Source organism: Pteronotus mesoamericanus, unplaced genomic scaffold, assembly GCF_021234165.1.
Source record: "Pteronotus mesoamericanus isolate MK-2021 breed Mesoamerican mustached bat unplaced genomic scaffold, CSHL_Meso_final contig_78, whole genome shotgun sequence".
Lineage (NCBI taxonomy): Eukaryota > Metazoa > Chordata > Mammalia > Chiroptera > Mormoopidae > Pteronotus > Pteronotus mesoamericanus.
Genome location: NW_026555258.1, coordinates 22,967,578 through 22,986,263, shown reverse-complemented (window position 1 = coordinate 22,986,263; position 18,686 = coordinate 22,967,578).

The following is an 18,686-nucleotide window of genomic DNA, read 5'->3' as shown; positions in this document are numbered from 1 at the left end:
ACTCTTGTGATTCCACTCGTTTCCATGAATGTCCCATTCTCCTCTGTTTTACTCTGCCCTCCTCCTGCACCACATTCCACTTGCTAAAATCCTTCATGAATTATCTGAAATACCTTCAGGAAGCTTGATTCATTTAAACAACATTTCTTACATGAAGTCCTCCTAGATTTCCACCACTTAGTCTACTCTCCCCGTTGTTGGAATCCGCTTTATGGACTTCCGGCACTTACCATATTTTGCAGTGTATTACGTGCACCCACGTTTTTGGCCCGAACTTTCAGGAAAAAAACTTTCATTTTAATTTTTTAATTTAAATTTTAATTTATATATAAAACCAATTATTGTATTCCAGGGTATTATTTTGCATACGGATATCATTATTGATTTCTAGAGTTCCACTTTTAACGCATAAGCATAAATAAAAGAATTTAAAATACTTATATAGATATGGAATTAGTACTACCTATTAACCATGCACATCCTTATTTTTCCCTCAAAAATTTGGCCAAAACAGTGTGCATTATACATGGTAAAATACAGGGCATTTCCTCTACCCTGTGCTTCAGATATCTGTGTCTGTTCTGTCCCCTGCCCCCCCAGCTAAGATCTCCTTGGCACAGTGACAGTTTCCCTCTATCATCTAACCCACAAGACAACCCTGCAAGTGACCTCACATTCAAAATGAGAAAATGGTATCAGGACTGGCTCTGTTAAGAATACTCCTCTCGCCTCCCCTAAAAGATGACATTGACGTGAAACTTGGGCTGAATTTTACTGAGAAACCCAGAGTCTAAAGCTCTTCTTCAACGTTTGTTTCTCATAATATCTATTCAACGAGGCCCTTGCAGCACCTGCCTCAGGAGGTTTCATCACCTAAGAAGGGCTTGAGAAGACCACGCTATGTATAAGCTTCACACAACAGGCTTTGCCTTAAACAGGCACAAGATGAAAGGGGCCTGGGAGAATGGACAGCTTAACTGCTGACCCACAGGTCAAAGGTTAGTTAAAAGTCACATCTTTAAATCACAAGGTCAAAGATAAGGAGGGAATCTAAAATCTCAATGGTGGTGCAAAGTGAGGGATTTAAAGTGGCAGGTGCTACGAAATGCCAAGGAATGAATGTAGTTAAAGGATTACAGTGAGCCAGGGCCAACGTCTCCTAAACTGGACACGCACGTCTGTGACTGGAGTTTACTAGAAACAGGAACACTTTCCAATTTTGTTTTCTCTTTATTGCCAACAACCTCTATCACAAGAGGATTTTACTGAGCATTTTGAGCACTAGATTTTTACATATGTCTTAGTTAGGTTTGTAATCTACCAAATAACTCACACTCTAAGAGTTTAATTTCCAGAGCTCAAGGATTCCCTGATAGTTGAATGTAGCAAGCTGCTGGATTGCCTTTTGTGGATAACTTGGGGAAAAAAAAACAACCAGGATTTTCAGTATGAGCATATACTTGCACCTAAATAATAATTATCCTTCTAGGAATGTATCATAAAGAAATAATCAGAATTATGGTCAAAGAATTATGCATGTGGCTATCTATTTCAGAATTATTTACATTGCAAATACAAGTAAAATAAAATAATAAGAGTAAGAGCCGAGTTTCACTGGGTGCTAACTATAACGTCAGGCACTGTGCCAAGAGCTTCCTGCCTCTGAGCGCCCATGATCTTTACCACAGTGTTCTCTTGTGAAGATTATATTGATTGCATACATTGTTCTCACTTCACAGAAGAGGGAACTGAAGGGTAGGAGATTATTTAACTTGCCCAACTTTCCATCAGAGTTCTTAATTCTTTTTGACCCTCACCACCTTAATGGAACCTTGTGGACCAGGCATATTACCCAATAACCCTATCGGGCAAACAAGCTCACCCCTACAACAACAAAGCCTCCTGTTCCAAGCCCTAAGCTGGGGCAATGCCACCATCAGACACGGTGAGTGGGCTGTCCTGCAGGCACAGGCTTGAAGATGCACCCCGTGGGGGTGGCTGGTTGGTTCTGCTGTCTGGACTTGGTGGGGTGCCAACATGAGGTGCCTTTATTTTTGTTCCCTCCCTGCCTTCAGCCATGCTCTGCCTGGTCTCCCTTTCCCATCCCATAATGACATGTCAGGCAGAGCCCCTGCCTTTGCGGTCTTTCAGGCTAGTTTGAGAGCCCACCTCTTCTCTTCCTTACCTCTACCACCTACCCCCCACCCCCGACCCTGCTCAAGAATGGCCGTGGTTCAGGGCTCTGGCACTGTGAGTGTGTGTGTGTGTGTGTGTGTGTGTGTGTGTGTGTGTGTGTGTGTGTGTATTTACACACAGGGTGGGAAAGCTGCCCCTCCAGAGCTCCTACCTGCCCTCCTTCTGTTGTTGCTCCTCTGGAGCTGAGGACTGAAGGATCCTCTAGGGAAAAGAGCAGGGTGTTTTTTTCACTGGGTTGCATTTTCTTCCCTTAGTCAGTTTAGACTTTTTTGTATCAATTCATCTTAACCAGTGATACAAGTCCTGGGTTTAAAACATTGGAATGGCAGAAAATTGAGCATTGTTGCAAGAAATGGAGCGCTGTGTGTTAAGGTGGTCAGTGAGCAGGCTGTGAAAGAACTCACAAAGAGAAGAAAGGGCAGAGAGTAAAGGTTTTATTTTCCTTCCCCAAGGGAGGGGAAGGGCCAGGGGCAGAGACATCACCAGCACCAGCCCTGAGGGGTGGGGGCTGTGGGTTTGTACTGGGTGATGGGCTGGTTGTAGAGCGGGGGTGTTTCAGTTGGGCTGCAACTTGTTTCAGTGTTATTCTGGGTCTGTTATTCTCTGCCCTTGTGGTCTGGCATAACTTCTGTGCCTCTGAGCCTCCAGGACGCTTCCAGTAGTTTTCTAGTCCTGAGGATAAAGGCTCATAAAACAATTAGGGCCAGTCACGCTTTATGGGGTCCAGCCAGCTCTGAGCAAGAGGGCCTGAGAAAGTGGCTTTTGTCCTATAACTGTGCTGAATATTTTGCATCTGCTCCAGTAGTCAGATCCCTTAAGTGTATTTTTTTTGGAGCTTCCTCAAGATTTAATTTTACCATATGGCGTGTGTGAGTGACTGTGTGCATATGAGTGTATGTATGTGCACATGTTCTCTTTCTACCAACTGATAATACCTTTGAGAGTGTGCAAACGTGTCAGAAATTGGGAAGCATGCTCTCCCTCACACCTCATACACCTCAAACAAGCACTGCACAAAGAATAGATTTAGACAGATTTCAAAAATGAGCCCTGGCCAGGTCACTCAGCTGGTTAGAGCTGTGTCAATACACTAAAGTTATGGGTTCAATTCCCAGTCAGGGCACATACAAGAAGCAACCAGTGAATGCCTAAATAAGTGGAACAATAAATCAATGTTTTTCTCTCTCTCTCCTTCTCTCCCTCCCTCCCTCTCCTTTTCTGTCTGTCTGTCTCTCTCTCAAAATGAATAAATAAATAAAACTTTTAAAAAGAATTAAAAGGAAGACTTCAAAAACAAGACAATGGGGACTGGATAGCCTGTTACTTGAGACTGTTGATCTCTAACAGGAATCTGGGTGGAGGTTGTCCTTTCAGGGAAATCTATCGCATTCCCTCACTCCTTTCAGTGTGGACCAATGAATAACTAAAGGAGGTTAAAGCTGAGGGTCAGCTGGCCTGAGATCCAGTTTCTTGGTTTTCCTTTAAGATTCTTGCCAAGGAAGTGGAGGTCGTTGATCACTAGACAAATCTACAGGGAGTAACCTGGACTGCGGGCTGTCCCCAGGTGTCCTGGCGCTGTCCCCAATCTTATCACATGATATAGTAATATTCTAGATAGGACCCGTCCTAAAGATGCGCTTTCCTCAGTTCCTGCTAGACTGAGGGTCATCAATGGCTTTCTGGGCAAAAATAGGATACATGTTCAGCGTTTAAGCAGTATGTTAGGCTAGAGTCAAAAATGCTTTAACTTTCTGCAACTTCACTCAAAGACGAAGGAGTTCTTAGATGAAGTCCCTGCACTTGCCAGGGACTGAACACTATCTGTACCAGTTTATGCAATTCTCAGAGAACATCTAAATGTGTCTAAATCTATGGAGCCTCCCGTAAGCCTGATTGGCCAGGGGACTGACATCTAAGGCCGGTAGCGAAGGCTCGTTTCTGTTGATACATATGCCACAGCGCCATGCAACGTAATTCCTCTCTGAGAGGAATGGAACTCCCAGCACTTCCTTTGCATAATTTTCCCTTTATCAAAGAATTCTTTTGGATAGAAAACCCAGATCACCAAATTATTCTGTGCTCCCCCTGCCCCGTGTTTCAGTCCTTGCCTACCTGCAGCAGGCATTTCTTTCACCAGACATTTCCGATCTTCAAGGCAGAAAATCGCAGTAAGAGAAATTCGGCCTATGGTAAAAGGCAGATGTGGATTCGGAGCCCAGCCTTGTTCCCCCGCTCACAGCCTGGTCTCAAGTTTGTCTGTTAGACTCTTTTAAGCCAGTTTCCCCAAATGTAGACTGGAGCAAATGCTTCCATTAAATGGTTGTTAGAAGTATCAAAGATGGCATTTATATAATGCCTGGCACATAATAGGCTCTCGATGAATATGAATAACCCTTTCTTGAAGTGCTGGTACTTCTCCACTCCCAACTTACCATATTCAGATCTGTTTACATCACGTGTCCAAGTAGGTATAACATTTTGCTCACACACAGGACCAAGGGTTTACTAGTCTGCAGAGCTGCCTTTTCTCTGCTTTGTCTCCTGTCTTTTCACCAGTATGTCCATCCTTCCCAGCTTCTGTGATGGAGCATCCTCTTCCTTGGAGCCTAGAGCCATTCAGCCTCTCAGAGAGGGATGAAGGAGACACTGCCAGCTTGTCTGCAGATGCTCAGGAGCCTAGGGAAGAAATTGAATGGGGGAGGCAGGTGTGAAAATGATTTCTATATGTTAGCAGCATGTAGAACACCTTCAGTGTATGAAGGGGATCTGGAGGCCTGATATCCAGAAAAAAAGGGTAAGAAGCAGACCTGGGGAAGGCCTGAGAAGCTCATTCGCTCTAACAGCCCTGTGGGTTGAAACATTTGTATTTTATACATTGTCTTACGTAGACAGAGTGGTTGAATGGTGTAAAACGAAGTGACTCAAGGTGTCTGTCCTTAGTCAGACAAGATGCTCTGCCTCCCCATGTACCTTGTAGCAAATGCTCCTTTTCAAAAACTCTGACTTTTTCAGAGATATTTTACATTGCAGTCAAGATATAAGATGGAAAACTTAATTTAACAGTGTATGAAAACACAATTACGTCACAACTAAGTAAAGATTTATCCAAACCATGCAAGGAAATATCTTAATATTATATATTCCATATCAAGATTGGTATTGAAAAACCTTGCATTAAAATGTATTACCTGGCCCTTATGTGGGGGATGGAGCAGGGGAAATGCAGCCCCCGCAGAGGGCAGAGCCGTACAAACCTGGCCCTCACTCTGGCCTCTTGCTCAGGCGTCTGGTCGGGGTCCCCAAAGGAAAGCAGAGGCAGAACAGAAAGTGGGAGGAGAAAAGAGGTCAAGGTGTGTCTCCTCCCCTCCGCTCCCTCTGCAACCAAAGCCTTTACCAGGCAGCCCCTCTTCCTGGCCACACCTTCGCTGGGTTCCCCCAACACTGGGGATCCCAGAGGACAGCAACTTTGACCCCCTTACCCAGCTCTCTCTTTCTGGGCCCTGATTTTTGAGAATGCTGTTGTGAATTTTTATTTCTTGGTTATTTTTTCCCCCCCTTCCTGTCTTTGGCCCTTTCTTCTACATAAGAAGGGCAAAAGAAATCGCTTGCTAGAAACTCAACATGTACTATACATATAGATTTGCATTTCTTTCTTAGTTTTCAAAATAATGAAAATATCTGTTAGACCCATAAACTATAGCAGAGAAAGGTGCACTCGGTCAGAAATGTCCCTGGCTTCACCTATTACTATAACAACTTGATTGTTGAGTTTCCCTTTTGTGGTTTCTAAGGAAGCAGACGTTACCAAAGGCCTAAAACAACTGCCACCATCTAGCTTTTTTCTCTTTTTCTAGAAATAAAGGAAAGACACAGAAGTCCCATTCAGAAAGTACTGAAATCAAACATGCAATGAACTTTGTTCGCTACAAGTAAACCCCTTATCAGTCTCTTGCAGAGATTCTAAAACGCTTATCTCGATAGACCAGATTATGGGGCTGACCCACTCTCAGTGCTGAGTAGGAATCCAATTGGCATTCTTTTCTGTCGGCAGCCCCCATTTTGCCAATCCAGATAAATCAATTAATGGGATGCAGAGCTGCTGTCTTGCCTTTCTCTTCCCCACGCTTACCACCCTGAGCTTCCCCCGGAATCCTCAGTCCCCTGGTTAATACCATCTAAGAGTCCTTATTTACAAGAGGGCTTGTGCAGGTGCAAGCTTTCAGGCCCGCAGCACAGGAGCAATGTGCCCCTCTCCTTCCAAGCTCCAGGCTCCCCGCTTTGTGAGACACTTTTCTTTTTCTCTGCTTTTCAGACCAAAGACGCCCCTCAGCAGCTAATCTAATCGGATTATGTTAATTTGTACTTCATGAACCTAAACAGCAGAACTAGATCTGCAGAGGGCTAAGGCCAGGAGAGGCACAACGACCCTGTGGGTAAACCTACCCCCCAAAAAGATGCAAAAAGAAAGTCCGCCCTGTGTTTAGCCACACAAAGCCGCTACCCTGGGAATCCCACAATGCTCTTGACAATTTAGAGTGCCCAGAAGCTGCCTGAGTTCAGAACAGAAGAAAGGCAGCACAGTGAAGGCGCAACGAGGACCACAAGGACAAGGCTGTTCTTCCCTCTGGTGAAGTAAAGTTCCTCTTCTTCCTTCTTCCCCATTTATTCACATTTCCTCCCTTGGATGATCAATATATAAATTTGAAAGCTGAGACCAGCTGGTACTATCCCACAAACATTTATTGGCACCTACTACCCATTAAGAATGATGCTCGGTGCAATGGACTGCACAAACATGTCTACGGCTCGGGACTTGCCCTTCAGAATTTATACCCTGGTACAGAAAGATACTTCAGGTACAAAAATTAGAAAACACCTGCATGAGGCGATTACAGGGTTTTGGGTTTTTTAAAATTTTTTCTCTTTGCCTCATGCTGGCTGAGCCTGCTCCTCATCTTTCACAATCTTCTGCCGATGATTTTAAAAATAACTTATGTCCATAGAAAGCTTTGTGTTTTCTCAAAATGTATAACATAAGTATATAACCTAATCTTCATAACAGACTGTGAGATAAGTAAAACTGACTTTTTCAATTCCATTTTTTGAGTGTTGAAATTGAGACTTAGAGATCTTAAATAAATGGCTCATCCAAGAATTATCACCCAGGTAATAATTGGGCTTCTGATTCTGAATCAAGTGCTTCCTACCTGTCCCCCCAGCATTCTGCCTCCGATAAGGCTGGAGGGTCCTTATAAGCAGACTACTTCATTCTATTGTGTATGGGTAGGACTGTATACAGATGCTAGCTAACATTTCATACTGATAGCTTTATATATACATATAAAACATGCATTGTGAAATTGGAAAAACTAATTTGAATTTTCAAGGGGGCAAGTGAAATTGTTCAACTGGAATAAACCAGAGAAGTGCTTTTTATAAACTCCAGCTCACTTTTAGCCCTTACCTTTCCTGTCACTATTCTTGTGTATTTATACCGTTCAGCTTCTTCCTTTCTTTTGGTCAAGACATGTATGAATGCTCCTTAGATTGGCCTCTCCCACCCATTCTGGAGTCAGACCCTTTCACACATCCAGCTCTTGCTGCCCTGGGTGATTAGCACTCAGCGCTTTTGCTAATTAGTTTCTAAGCTGGTTATACCGTTGGGTGCAAAAATCTTCGCTGAAGATTGCCACACACCCGTCTCTGTCACAAATAGCAGAGGAGCGTGTCTTTCTCTTGTTCCAAAGCCTTCATTCCCTCTGGGATCTCCATCTGATCTGAGAGACCTTGTAAGTCACGGTTCATTTACACAGCTGAAAGGGTTGACTGTCCTGAATTTAAAGAATGACCAAGGGCTCCTCAGTGCCCATGTCTCCTGCTCCAGCACCCCTAAAATAGCCTAAAGATACAGCAGTAACCAGTTTCCATCAACAGAAGAACAGAAAAGCATATTTCTGTGCTGTCTGTTCCCCCCTCACTTAAAAAAAAGATAAAGAAAAAGAGTGTATAGTCTCATAGCCTCAGAGCTTGTTTAGGGTGGACACTGGAACGGTGGAGGGTTAGAGGTGGAAGATTTCAGATGTGTTTAAATAAATAATTTCTTAACAGAAAAACATTATCACTCAGTTTACAATCCATTTGAGACTGGTTTTTGTCTGAAAAGCTTCCAGCAGTAGTTTTCAATTAGTTTCCTTAAATGGTTGAATATTATAGGCCAAGCAAGTTCAGACTTCCTTTTGCTAGTAGCTTAATACTGAGCAATCTAAGCAATAATAAATATTTAAACATCTTAACCTTGGTGTTAATTTTGCTGCAAATGGCTTTTTTCTTTTTTTTGTCATGGTAATAATGCCCTATTGGATTTTTAATATTCATCAACATTCTTATGTCAAATTCTCATAATGAGGGCTGGGGGTTAGGGTAAACGTGGGCCTGGAGTCTTGAAACTATGCCAAGCTAACTGCCTTTACCTCATTGGAATCAAGTATGACAGCCAGAGCTCTGCAAAAAAGATGACTTATTTATGAAAATTATAGTGATATAGGTTTTTTTTTTAAACCTAGGAGATAGAAAAAAATTGGTTAACAAAACACTTGATGAATAGGAAATGTTTGTATGCTGTAAAGTCAAATATTTCATAAGATATACTAATATATATAATTATGCTAGGAATTTTTTTTTCTAAATTCATTCAGGAAGTTTTTTCCCTCTATATTGTGTAGACCCCATGATTTCCTAAAGCCAGAACCCAGCAAGTCTTTGAGTGTAGAATGCCTTATGAATGCTGCAGTTGTACAGTATCATCTCTAAGAGACGCTACTGAGGCGGGAGCTAGGAATGAGGAAACAACAGAGGTACCCCAGGACGAGGACAAAGGACGTCAATACAGAACAGAGACCCTGTTCTAAGACTGGCTGTCCTGCTTCCTGGAAAAGTGCTGAATCATGATGAATCATGATTGCACCTACCAGAAGATGCTGCTTGACCCCTACTTCATTATAATAGTATTATAATAAATGTGCACTGTGGTCCCCCCACCCAAGGAAAATCATGGGAGATCACATGTTCAGTAGCTCAAAAGTAATGTGCTACTCACACATGCACAAAAAAAGCCCACCAAAACTAGCCAGGAAATATCTGTCCTATAAGAATGGAATCCCTCTGGCTACGAAGGGCCAATCTCTGCTCAGAGTTGGTCCATTCTCTTTCTCTCTGCTATAAACTCTCTGCGTGTTCAGTTAAATTCTTTGTCCATGATCACCAAGAACCTGGTTACCTGTGACCACCTGTGACACTAGTGTTGAGGCAAGCTTACTAAAGACAAAACAAAGAATGGGAAAGGAGTTATATATCAGACTAGACAAGATACTGAAACAAAATCCAAATACCTTTGGGTGTTTTGCCCAAGATCAGTTTCTAGGGTAGAACGATGGAAATTATAAAAATATAAGGAACGAAAAAATGTAAATGCAAATGCAACGTAAGATTCAAAGTCCTTGGATTTGAAGCCGGAGAAAGGCCACAGAAAAGATCAAGGGGGTAACATCAGCTAGATGGCAGAAGGAGAGGTTCTAGCCTTTGTCTCCCCCCACCCAAAACCAATTTATCAAACATCCATGAAGAAACACACCTTCACTAGAGCTCTGGAATCCAGGTGAGAGGTCACAGCATCCCAGTGGAGCACAGAAATGGGAAAAGATGCGATGAAACAGTAAGAATAACAGAGTCACTTTGTGCATGTCACACTTTCCCCAAGCCAGCACAGCAAAATGCTGAAAGAGATCCAGTTGGCTCATGAGTCCTCCATGGGGAAAGAGAGAGCAAAGTGAGAGCCTGACTGATCCAGCTTTTTAGGGTGCTAAGTGTGAGACCCTCTCCTGTTGCACCTCACCCAGAACACTGAGAGAATCGACAAGGCTAGATAGATAACTAGAGAGTAGCTAAGAAAATAGGAAAGAGGTGGAGGCTCTCACAAACCATGCACAGATTTCAGCAGCTGGCCTGTAGACCCCAGTGACAGACCTCCCTTGATGCTGGGAGCAGACCCATCTGCTTGTTCTAAAGTCCACGGACCCTGGCAGCTGGCCTATACAGAATCTCTGGCTGGGCTGACTGGCAGAGGGCTTTCCCTGACAAAGCCAGTCTGTAAAGGCTGGCAAAGACGACTGCTTTCTTCAAATGTGCAGACACCAATGGAAGGCTACAAGGTTCATGAAGATCAAGGAAATACATACCAGCAAAGGAACAAATAAAACTCCAGTAACTGAACCTAAAGAAATGGAGATTTATGAATTGTCCAACAGAGTCCAAAATAATCATCTTAACGAAGCTGAGCTCAAGAGAACACAGAGAGACAACAAAATGAAATCTGGAAAACAACACATGAACAAAATGAGAAGTTCAACAAAGAGGTAGAACTTCTTCAAAAGAAAAAAAAAGAGCTCAACAAATTCTAGAGCTGAAGAAAACAGAGACTGAACTGAAAATTCCAATACAGAGTTTCAATATTAGACTCAATGAAGCAGGAGAAAGAATGAGCAAACTCAAAGACATGTCATTTAATATTTAGTTGGAGGAACAAAAAGAAAAAGAATAGAAAAGAGTGAAGAAATCCTACAGGACTCATGGCATATCTTTGAGGGAACCAATATCCACATGCTAGAGATCTCAGAAGGAAAAGAAATAGGAAGGGGTGGAAAGCTTATTTAAAGAATAATGGCTGAAAACTTCCCAATGATAAGGAAATGACTGGATAATGAAAATGTGGTATATATGTGCAATGGAATATTATTTACCTTTACAAAAAAGAGATCCTGCTATTTACAACACCGTGGATGAGCCTTGAGAGCATAATGATAAGTAAAATAGAGGACAATTACTACATGATATTGCTAACATAAGGAATCTAAACTAGTTTCTCATGGAAGCAGAGAGTAGAATGGTGGTTGCCAGGGACTGGAAGGAGTGGAAAATAAGGAGGTATGAGTCAAGGGTACAAAGCTTTACTTTTAAGAGAAATAAGTCCTAGAGACCTACTCTACAACTTAGAGCCTATAGTTAACAATATGTATTACATACAAGAGGGTAGATCTTACATTAAGTGTTCTTATCATATACACAAAAATAACAAAGAGGATCAGAGAATTTTTAGAGGTGATGGGTATGTTTGTGGCATAGTGGGTAGTGATAGTTTCATAGCTGTACACTTATTCTTAACCTCATCAAGTGGTATATATTAAACAGCTATAGCTTGCCCTGGCTGGTGTGGCTCAATGGAATGGGCACTGGCCTGTGAACTGAAAGGTTTCTGGTTCAATTCTCAGTCAGGGCACATGACTGGGTTTTGGGCAGGTCTATGGTTGGAGGTGTGACGTTCCTCTCTCACATTGATGTTTCTCTCCCTCCCTTCCCCTCTCTCTGAAAATAAATGAATAAAATATATTTTTTAAAAAAGATAGATACAGCTCAATAAAGTGGTTTTAAAAAATAGGAACGATCAAATAGTTATCAGTGGTTTTGTGTATTGGGGCTTCTTATAAAGATATGGAGTTCTTTCTTATCTGTCTTTCATTATTCCTGATGATCCAACTCTCTGGGCTGGTATATGACGCTAACTGTCCGCTATGGTGTTCTTTCCTGCAACTCTAGGCCAGTTCTCCAGTCCAAGTCGTAGCTAATCTTTGCACTTTCTGGGAAGAGGGGAGTGGAAGGTTGCCATGTTTGAGGTATTGCAGAAGTTGGCAGCAAGTTTTCAGTTCCACTCTTTGTGCACTTTCCCAACTCCCAATCCCTGTCAACTAAAGGCTGCAATTGCTCTGGCACCAGTGGTTCTTTGCCATTTTGAAGGATATGAAAGATGATCTGTTTTCTGAGCCCAGTCTTTGGTGGATGATATGTCATGGAACAGGCACCACATGAAGTACCAATAGACATAGCAGTGGGTATTAGAGAGCTCTTAATATACTGCTGGAGGTGAGTCATGTATGGAACGCTTGGCCCATACTCCCATGGTGGGATATATAAACAGGAGCACTAGAAGTAGGTTGCTCTACAAAATAATTCATCAAACAGTGGCTGACTTGCCGAAAGGACAGCTGTCCTTCCACCTACTTTACACAGAAACTGTTACATCCATTCATGGACTTGAACTTGGGCTTCTAGGGGACAGCTGTTTCAAATTCTAAACTTGTAGACCAGAGACCTGGTCAAGTTCCAAGTGTCTTCTTTTAGTTGGAATCTGGACACACTGTGAATCAAAATCTGGGAGAAGGCCCACTATTCAGTGGCCTGCAATGGCTGGCAAAACATTGCGGTGTACAAAACGGGGTTATGACTCTAGTGCATTTGCTGACAGCTGTTCCCCAGACTTTCTTAACCTTTTGAGTTTGGGCTAGAGGCTGGTCCTCCAAGAGCTCTCACAGTACCTTGTGCTTCCTGCTGTTGTGACACTTACCATGCTCTGCAGTCTCTGATCATTGGTCTGTGTGCCACTAGACAAAAGCTCCCAAGAGCCGGGAGGTGTTCTTCATCGACAAATGAACCTGATTAGATGCATGAACCACCTTCACCAAACCACCTCTGATGGCAACTGTTAGGGGAGTTGATACATCCTCACCCCCACCTTCACTGGCTCTCATGATTCAGAAGCCTGGTGGAGAATTGCAGCTGAATCAATTTTGATCCTGACTTCAGGAGCTGTTGCCACCTGGCTTTTGAGTATAAACTGCCCACTAAGATTTCCATGTCTGGAGCCCAAATTATGTTTGTTCAAGCAACAACACGAGACAAAAAAATTACTCCTACTTAGCTGAAATTGCTTCCCTTTTAGGAAGAAGAGAGCCCTTGGAACATGCAGGGGCATGTAATGGAGGGGCCTCACAGTATACTTGGATTCTGACCCTCGCCCCCTAGTTTGTAAGCAGCTCTGAATATTAAAAAAGAAAAAAAATATGATTCAAACAGCCAATCAATTCTTTCATGGTTAGAGTTTTTTGTGAGATGGTGTCTTTTGGATAGCAAATCCTCTGGGGTGCAACTCTTTATCTTTCTGGGAGAAATCCTTGTTTGGCTCCTGCCAGGTGTTAGTCCCAGTAGTTTAACTATGGTTAGTCATCCGTACCTGGTCACAGGGCTGTTTCTTGCGTCATTGGCCTGACTTTGTTCACCTTACGTTTTGTCTGGTAATGCCTGACAGTCCTGTTTAAAGCAAATGATGAAATCTCATCTGGTCCTCGGATCGGGTTTCTTAGTCTCAGGTACAATCTGAGTGACCAGATTTGCCAGCTACCCCCTCTTAACTAGCTAGTCTCAACATCCCTAGGTGTAATTTCATCTTGAGTCTCTCCCCTGGTAATGGATTTGCAACAGCTGCTAGCTCAGTTGTCCTAATCTTCGTCTGGTAAGGAATGTGCCCATCCCTTCTTTGGAATATGCCCTAGCTCATTTTATGTATTTATGTATTTATTTACTTTGACACCTCAAAGTTAGGTGAATTTAGAAGGCTGGAGGCCCTGCTAAAGACTTTTTCTAACTAAACTAATAGATTTCAATGCAGATGACTTCTAGCTGAGAGAATGTAATAAGAGAACTTCTAGAAAACCTCAGGAATGTGCCCTTAGTCAAATAGCATCATCTTCATGTATTAAGGGAAGCATTGTTATTTTGTTTTGAGCACACATGATTATTACTATGTATAAAGAAAAGGAAATAAGAATAAAAACCAAACCCAATGGGAGAGAAATAAAGGAAAAATCTTTTCTTGGAATGCTAAAGACAGTTTTACTGAACTTACTCAAGTCTGTGACCCAAGTATCCTTTTTTATAACACACTGATCATTCTGTTTATTATTTAGGTCAATATACTAAAGCACAAATTTGGGTGTTACCTTAATAATTTATTACCACAAATTTTATGTTGTAGGTATTTTCCATATAAATTACATTTAATTTGAGTTGTGTTCATCATGAAAAAATTTTTAAAGTCCTCATAGTATGGGGTAAGTTCTGAATAATAATACATAATAATAGAGGTTTATTGAGGGTTTTCTCTGTGCTAGGCACTGTTCTTTACACATATTAATATATTTAATCCTTATAAAACCCCAGGAACTCCAGAATATTATTTTCATCATTTTAGAAATGAGAAAACTGAGGCACAGAGAAACTTGTCTAAGGTAGCTCAGCTAGCAAGGGGCAGCATCAGGATTTGACCCAGGACATCTGGCTTCAGCACCTGCACTCTTAACCACTGTGCCTCTAAAATTGATAACTAATTTATGTATGCAAAAATGATAAGAATATTAAACTTAATTGATAATAAATACTAATGAATTCTTTACATTTTATAGATTTTACAGATTATGTGACTTATACAGCTTTACAGATATCTAAAGAACATACAGTGATTGGAGCCATCCCTGGAATATATGTACTATCCATCTATACATATACAATCTACAGTAACTTTCGTAGTTAAGAAAGCAGTAGGAGAGAGATGTCTAAATTCCTCCTGAGATCTCAATATCACAGGAGAGGTGTGAGAGCTAAGATTTATCAAGAAGGTACCATGTATCAGGTACAATGGTAAGAAATGTATATTCAGGTTCTCTTAATTTCAAAAACAATGCTGAAGTAAAAATTGTTAATTCTAGGTTAAAGATGAAGTCTCAGGCTATGGAGATTTAGCAACTACTCTCTACAAGGTTACACAATAAGTAGAATGTCTGACTAGAGAATGTGTATTGTATGTTACTGCTATTCTGCAGTGTCTCCCAAGATGAAAAAGTTTCCCAAGTGAACTCCTTGGTATAGAGTCAGGAATACAATTTGATATGCTGCGACTGGCTGGCTAAGCCTAACAAAGAGGTAGCTGAAGAGGTGGAGGGAAAGACTTTGCTACTATGATCTGATGGGCCCCATCTGAAAGATGAGATCCATGTTTATAAATAAACTGATTGTTCAGCTGACTATACTGAAAGATAAGAAAAGCTGTATACAGGGTTGTCTTTGATAGATTTCTAGCTTCTGAACTGTTTAGAGGGGAAAAGTAGATTTCCATGTTTAAATTACTTTGGAAAATTTTCCCCTTCTTAGATAATCATAATGCCTATAAGAAATTGTGCAATTATTAGAAATATTCTTTTTAGCTTTCCCCCTCGACTATGAAAATTGGTAACTAACTTTTTTTGCATGCAAAACTGTAAGAATACTGGCTACATGGATAATAAATACTAATATATTTTTTACATTTTGCAGATTTTTACATCTTATATAACATACATATTTATAGATATTTAAAGAACATGTAGTAATCTCTGGAATCTCTGGTATATACGTACTATCCATCCATTCATAAACAATTTCAATAATTGAACATGGACTTTAAAAATAGATCTGGGAGCTATGTAATGTAGAGACATCCTGTATGAAAGCTAGACAACTTTGGGTTCTAACACTGGAGTACGTTTATATTGTTCATGGTCATATAAGGACAACTTGACTTTGAAATGATTTGTCTTTGTGATTGGTACAGGACAGAACGCATCTGCAATTGCACTTGCCCTCTGTGTTTGTACATCTGGCCCCTCCTGTTGTCTGAACACATTTGTGAATCTCTAGGTAAGATTCCTTTTGTTTGCCCAAATATTAGGTGCATGTTGTGGTCTCATTGATAATGTTTTGGTTTAGTCAATCCATCTCCACAGATCACTGCCATTTTGTGATTTCCCAGCCTTAGCTACATGTGTTTTCTTTCAAACTTTACTCATCAACTCCATTTTTGGCCTGATTATCTGATGTAACAAGATGTTAACTGGGATTTGTTATCTTAAAATTCCAGCTACAGTTCCTAAGACACAAGATGTTACCTCTACATTCTAAATAAAGGCACTAGACCAGATAAATGGGACTTAATTAAAGCTAGTAACTGATTTAGAGACCTTCACCCCCCACAGCCCAAGAGGTCAAAAATTTGAAAGGAAATTCAAAGCGGAGAACTCAAGGAGTTAGAGGGCTGTTGCTTTTTTACCCCATCTCTATGAGGAAATAGGTGCCTCTCTCCTCCAAGCCAATTTAGACTCTGTTTAAACAGAAAGGATTCTTTCTGTCATATATCAGTAAGTCTGAGCCAGCTGGCTGGTACCTTCAGTTACCTGCTAATTCCTGACCTTTCTCCCATGGTCACAAGAGGGCTGCCCCAGATCCATGGCCATTAAAAAAAAAAAAAAAAAAAAAAGAAGGAGAAGAGCTCATCTCAAGGACACAGATTATTTTTTTAAAATCCACATTGTTTTCATTGGCATATTTGTTCTTTTATAAATACCGCATTGCCTTGATTGCTGTAGTTGTACAGTAAGTCTTGAGGTCGAGTAGTGTCAGTCCTCCGGCTTTGTTCTTCTTTATTTTTTCAGGAGCATGTCAACAGACTTTCTATTCAGTTTCATTTGCCAATATTCTAACACTTGGCCACCCCTTGCTGAGAGGCTGGAAAAGCCATATTTAATATTTCAACTCAACATGCAGAGTTGGATATGCCCGTTGGGTTTGCCATCTGCTGGTGTCTGCTGTAAGTGTAGATGTTGGAAGGCCTTGGAAACCACAAATGTACCCCATGAATGAGTCAGCACTGGGAGCCTGCCATGAAGAAGAATACCAATAGCAAAAAACAAAACCAAAACCAAAAACTATAACCAACACTTGCTAACTAGAAGGTCCTTTGCTCCTTTTCTGTAATTCCCCTACCTACTGCCTTGGCCCTGGAAAATACAGTAGATGAAAGGGCCAGAAGATGAGGGAGGCTTGAAAGACCAGACCACACCCCTTTCCTTCATTGCAAGTCTCTGATCCAGGCAGACCTAAGCTGATGGAATGGGAAAACCCCCGAATTTGATGTAAGATGGATGTTTTAACTGGACTGGACTTTTAGATTTTTATTTAATTTAGGTTTTTAGTATATTAAATGACAAGGAAGCCATGGGACACGCTGAGAAAATGTTAAAGGACAGGAAGAGGAGATCTGACACAGGATCTTAGTTGGGGGCCTTGTCTGAAGGAAGATAAATCCACTTCCTGATTGTGCCACCACTGAGTTCAGCCCCTTCAACAAAGTGGTTATGCTGGAAACTATAAACTCTTTTAATCTTGGCTGTTCACCCAAAGCCCTGACTCTGAATAGGTCTTCCTGGCTCTCACCTGGTGACCTTTTCATTGCTGTAGGGATGTTGGATCTGTTAGTACAAGACAACTTTGGGAGAGTATCTGGGGTCTGTGGGACAGGAGAAAGCCCAGGAGGAGTATTTAGGGAAGATAAACTGTAACAGGATAACAACAAATCCTGGTCTATCACTAACCGCCTTTGTGATCTCTCACTAGCATTGAGTTTCCTACTCTGAAATGATTGGGCTAAAGAAAGTGATTGTAACAGATACCTCTGGTAATGGCTGCCTGGCCCTCTCCATTCCCAGGATATTGTTTATGATGCCTAAAGGTTCTGTGGATTCATGTGACCCAGCTTCCCTCCAGAGCTAGTGGACCAGGGAAAAATAGCTGTCCCAGGCCAGGGCAGGCTCTTTCCTGGTATTCTTGAATAGGGGGACACAGAGACCAAACAATGTTAACACTGACTATCATTAGTAAGTGAGGGCAGCCCACATCCACCTGCTGCTGCTGGTCCCAGAGCCCAGCTTCCTGCTCTTCTTGGGGCTTGATGGCTCAACTCTTTCTTGGTTTTCATGAAGTTCCTGATAGCCTTTCAGGGAATTCCTCACTTGGCTTAAGTTGCCCAGAACTGTTTTCCATGATGTGCAAACCAAGGTACTTTCTTTTTTTGAAGGGTCCATTCACTTCCACAATTCTATTATTCTTTGATCTAATGGTACCTGTTACTCTTGAACATAGTTGGATTGAAACCTTGCGTGTTGATAACCACAGACAACTGGCAGCTTTGGCACTGGTAAGTAACTGCAGTTTTTGGCAGTCTTTATGCTAATGAATACTAGAGATAGCCCTTTTAATAACATCAGATTTTTAAATTAGGTAAATTTTGCACTTGTTGCACATGGTGAACATTTTTAGTTTAATAGTTCACATTAGAGATATAAGTGATGCTTATAGAAAAGGATTTTAGTTTCCAATGCAAGAAATAAATGAGCCACGCCAAATTTGCCAAGTCACCATATCAAAGGTACACACTGAGTCTAAAGAGTTGAGTGTATACTTCAATTGGTTTATCGCTTAAATCTCATGCAGTATCCCCTCATGGTATTGAATGCAGTAGGTATTTTGAGGTCAATTCTCCTTGATGATGCTGAACATTAAAAAAGGTGAATTCAAATTAAACATATTTTGTCTTAGATGCCATACATTATTACTGTAATATTTACAGTAATAATTACTGTAATGTAACATACATTATTACTATAATCTGATGTGGTATAGTTGTCAAATGCCTATCAAAATAACTTTAAAATGAAAATGCTTAACCAGAATACTAA